This window comes from Drosophila gunungcola, unplaced genomic scaffold (assembly GCF_025200985.1).
Source record: "Drosophila gunungcola strain Sukarami unplaced genomic scaffold, Dgunungcola_SK_2 000042F, whole genome shotgun sequence".
NCBI lineage: Eukaryota > Metazoa > Arthropoda > Insecta > Diptera > Drosophilidae > Drosophila > Drosophila gunungcola.
This window is the reverse complement of record NW_026453211.1, coordinates 322,736-328,076: the sequence shown is the minus strand read 5'-3', so window position 1 is coordinate 328,076 and position 5,341 is coordinate 322,736.

Genomic DNA, 5,341 nt, shown 5'->3' with positions numbered 1-5,341 from the left:
ATGTATAAAGTGAAAGGTGTTTATCTGAGGAAATTGCGACAAAAAACCTCTGCAGAAGTTTAGTTTTCATAATTTTCCCGCGCTTTTCATTAATTTCCCGCGCCTTTCGGCATCAGGCTTATATATTTGTTGCCCTTAGCTATCAGTTAGTGCATCATTCTCCGTTAGCATTTGCATTTGCCTAGGTAATAGGAGTTGACCCGCTAGCCGCGTACACATATACACGCACACCGACCCCGCTGCCGCTATTTCGAGTTGTCTTTGGTTGTTTTTGTTCTCGATCGCTAAAGCAGTGCAATTGTTGGTTTGTTTAAACGCATGTTCGTTTTCGGTACGGTTGAGCTTTGTCGTAAAAAAACCGTATTTAGGATCAGTATGTAATTCGTTCGGAACTTACTCGTTTATTTTTTCAGCAATAATTAAGCAAATAAACAATGTTAATAAATATATATATATAACAGTTCTTCGATACCAAAAAAAAAAATAAATACAAATAAACGCAATGGCAAGTAAGGTTATCGAAGAGCTTAAACACAAACGAGATATTTGCATGAAAAGTATTTACCGTCCTGTTCGATATTTAAAAGAGGGTAAATTATCTGTGAATCCGATGAGCTTGAGTGACGATTAGAAATCCTAAAAACGCATTTTGAAAACTTTTCACTTCTTGAAAATCAAATAGAAGTGAAAGATGTAAAAGATGTATAGCGGGAAGAGTTGGAAGAGAATGCCGTGCTGACAAAAGTATTGCTCATTTTAATTTTAAATAAAGCTGAAGAAATTACTGGCGAGAAATTCTGTCCGAATGGCGAGCGTCCCTCTTCCAAGATTTAGCGGAAAACACTCAGAATTAAAAATATTATAAGCCATTTGAAACTTTTGTTGACAAAGACGACTCTTTACACAATATTAAAAAAAATAATTCATTTTATTTCGTGTTTAGCTGGAGACGCTTGAGGAACAGTTAGGGCCTTTCAAGTCACTACGGAAAATTATCCCAAAGCCCTTGCTAGCCTGAAGCGGGTGTACGATAATGATTGCCTTATTTTTTTTGACAACATTTCGATACTTTTTAATTTGCAAAAAATTCCCCAGCCTTCAGCTACAGCCTTGGGAACCCTCATCGACACGGTCACAGCCTTGTATGACTCCTTGCTGTCTATTGGGGATGATAGACGCATTACAAATGCTATTTTAATACATCTGGTAATGAGCAAGGTCGATGGAGGAACAAAAAGAAAATGGAAAGAACAGTTAGATTATACTTCACTTCCGCTGTGAAGCGAATGTGAGACGGTTCTGAATGGACGATACCAACACATTGTAGCGGAAGAGGCTTCCAAGCCCAAAAGTGTTCAGCAGGCCCAATCCAACCCCAACCAACTCAGCTGAACATCGAGTTGGAAACGGCACTTCATTCGCAGCTTAAAAAACACCCCTATGCATTAACTGGCTTCGAAAGAGTCACACAGTCGAAAAATACAAATCGAACACATGCAGAGTGTGCCATTCCTCACACCACACGTTGCTACATATTTATGCCACAAACACAAATCTAGCGTTGCTTCCACTTTCTCAGCCCACGATCCTGCAGGAGACTCGACTGTGGTTCACAAATAAACTTTGTGACCGATGAACTCGCTCAGGGCTCAAAATTACAAGAGAGGACGTGTGTTGAGCTTGCGAGGCAATGGTGTTACCAATGCGAGTGAGAACATCCAGTTACATCTGATTTTTGGATCCTGAAAAAATAAACCTGGCTATTATTCGGATCAAATGGTGAACACCAGCGGGTGGAGGGTGCCTGAAAATATTCAGTTGGCAGAACCATTCTTCTTCAAGCCCCACAAAATGGATGTGCTTATCGGCGCAGATACGTTCTGTAAACTTTTATCTGTTGGCCAGATAAAGCAGGGGCCTGAACTTTCCATCTTACCAAAGACAGTTCTCTGCTCGATAGTGTCTGGGAGATAAGCCTCTGAAAATACAACAAAAGCTAAAAAAATTTTACATCTCAGTTGCGTTGGAGTTAATTGACACATCTTAAACTTGCTGCCCAAGGCAAAAGTCCATATTCCTGAGCAACAACACTTTGAGAAAAATACTCAAAGATTGTCGTCCGGTAGATTTTCGGTTCGTTTGCCGTTAAAATCTGACCCAAATACTCTTGGCTCATTAGACGTTGCGAAACATAGATTTTTGTCGCTAGAAAGGAAATTGTCAAAAGACCCTTCGCTGAAAAAGATGTATATTGAATTCATGTTTCAATGAGCCACTTGTCTTCCACCAACGACAAAATTCCGAATACTCCGCACTAATGCGTTCTACGGCCACAAAGTACCGCTTTGATGTACGGCACGGTGCATCGAAAGTTACTCTCAAAAAAGTTGTTTTTTGAGAGTAACTTTCGATGCACCGTGCCGTTCATCAAAGCGGTAACGTTGAATGACATATTGATGGTAGGCCCAACAATTCAAGAGGATCTGTACGCGACTCTGCTTTGTTTATAATGCATAAGTTTGCCCTTGCGGCCGACGTCAAAAAGATGTATCCCCAAGTGATGGTGAACGAAGCTGATCGAAACTTTCAGCTCATAGTATGGAGACGAGATCATTCCGGGTCCCTGAAAATCTTTAAGTTAAACACAGTTACAACACCCTTTTTGGCGATTCGGTGTTTAATGCGGCTAGGAGAGATGGCGCAAGCAACTAATCCAAAAGCCGCAAAGGTTATTCAGAATGGTTTTTATGTTGACAATTTGTTGACTGGCGCCGGATGCGTTGAGAACCTGCAAAGTCTTCGACACGAAGATTCTCAGGTCTTGCAAAAAGCGTGTTTTGAATTGACAAAGTGGTTTTTAAACTGCCCAGAGTTATTCCCTTCTGATAGCGCTGTAATGCCACTACGTAACTACGACTTTTTGCGTGGTTTGGTAACCGGTTTCCTAGATCTTCGCGCGACAAAGCGAAATATTTTGTCGGTGACTGTGTCCTTTGGTCACAAATGCAATGATGTTGTTGGCTTCAAAAGTTAGATTGCGACGAGTCGCTTCCGTTGCAGTTGGTTACATCGTGGGAGACCATTAAAGCAACGCTTCTGCAGCTCCCGAAAAATAGGGTATTGCGATTCGTCCACACAGTTCCGCAAGTCCCAATTCAAATACGTGGTTTCGCCGACGCTTTCATGCGAGCGTATGGGGCGTGCAAATTAACTTTCTCCTTGGTAAATTAATTTAAAAAAATTTTATATTATTTTTTAATTCACTTATTCACTATTACATTTTTTATACGTCGAACTTATTACTTTTTTACTGCTCTTTACTTTTCACATAGTCGAACTGCTCAATTCGATTCTGAAAAACGATCGCAAGTCCCAATTCAAATACATGGTTTTGCCGACGCTTTCATGCGAGCGTATGCGGCGTGCAAATTAACTTTCTCCTTAGTAAATTTATTAAAAAAATTGTATATTATTTTTTATTTCTTTTTTTATACGTCGAACTTATTACTTTTTTACTGCTCTTTACTTTTCACTTAGTCGAACTGCTTTGAGATTTTCTCAAAGAACTGATTAAGAGATGACTCAAGATAATCGGAAAATGGGATAATGAAATTTGTCAATTAAAGTTGAAATTGAAATTTGGCCGGAAATTGGTGTTTACGTTAGCGTACTTTAGGAATAGCCTTGGAGCTCTGATGTTTACAATATGGGATCGGATGTTGACAGTATCCCTTTTGAGGCGGAGTGAGGGAAACTGATCTGGGTGGAAATCGTTTAAAGCCGTAGTTAAAAGAAATAGCTGTCCACGAATTTGGCTCGTAGTCAGACAGAGTTATTTTGAAATTAGCTCTAGGCTCGAAGTTAATTATAAATTGGATAAGTGTCCCTAAATAATGTGTCATATAGCTCCCCCCATTCTTAATTGAATAGTCCCGATTTAATGAAACTGATGGGTATATTAAATGTAATTGATTGGTCAATTATATTTTCTTCTAGGGTATTTTTATTGTCGGGAGTGTTATTTTTTTCGATGTCGGAAAAATTACTTTCTGGTTGAATTTCTATGTGGATTTGCCGTGGTTTAAATATTAAAAATTTTCTGTATTTGAATAAACTTAATGATTAGATGTTGCTAGCTACCAATAAATTGTGTTATAAAGATTTATAACAAACTATGACCTCGAGTTTTTCACTTCGATTTATGTATACATAATGCTTAAATATAAAATGAAAACATGATTAAATTTAGCGTAACTGGTATTTGAGTTTATTTGATTTGAATAAACGGATTTAGTATGTTAATAATATCGAATGAGAGTTCCGAATCATTCGACATAATATATTCGGATACTAAAAAATCAGTATATTTTCGAGCGGTTATGTACTCCAATATCTTATTGTCTACATTAGTGTAGGATACATTCTTTATTTTGGAGTTGTAAGGATGCGATTGCTGGGGTCGGCGTCTCAGTCAACCAAGGACTCTCCCCAGATAAATTTATAATCTGTTGAGACAGTTGGGGACGGGAGTATCGGTCAAAGGGATTGATTTAGGGCACTCTCGACGTCGGAAACGTGGGAACTCTAGCAGGGATTTATACCCGAATGCCCACGCATTGGAAAAACTAGTTAAATTACTCAGCCCGCGTAGACGCAGGGAAAACTAGCTATCACTACCATGCCTGCGTATCCGCAGGGAACCTGACTATGATCACCACCCCGCGTATCCGCAGCGAAAATCTAGCTAAAAAAAACTACTATGCCCACGTATCCGCAGGGACTCTTGAACAACACCCCGCGTAACCGCAGGGATCCTATCTAAACACACCACGCCCCGCGTAACCGCAGGGAACCACCACACCCTGCGTAACCGCAGGGAACCTGACTATGATCACCACCCCGCGTAACCGCAGGGCACCTAGCTAAACACACCACGCCCGCGTAACCGCAGGGAACCTGGCTAAACACACCACGCCCCGCGTAACCGCAGGGAACCTGACTATGATCACCACCCCGCGTAACAGCAGGGAACCTAGCTAAACACACCACGCCCCGCGTAACAGCAGGGAACCTGGCTAAACACACCACTCCCCGCGCAACCGCAGGGAACCTGACTATGATCACCACCCCGCGTAACCGCAGGGAACGTGGCTAAACACACCACACCCCGCGTATCCGCAGGGAACCTGACTATGATCACCACCCCGCGTAACCGCAGGGAACCTGACTATTTTCACCATGCCCTGTGTAACCGCAGGGAACCTGACTATGATCACCACCCCACGTAAGCGCAGGGAACCTGGCTAAACATACCACGCCCCGCGTAACCGCAGGGAACCTG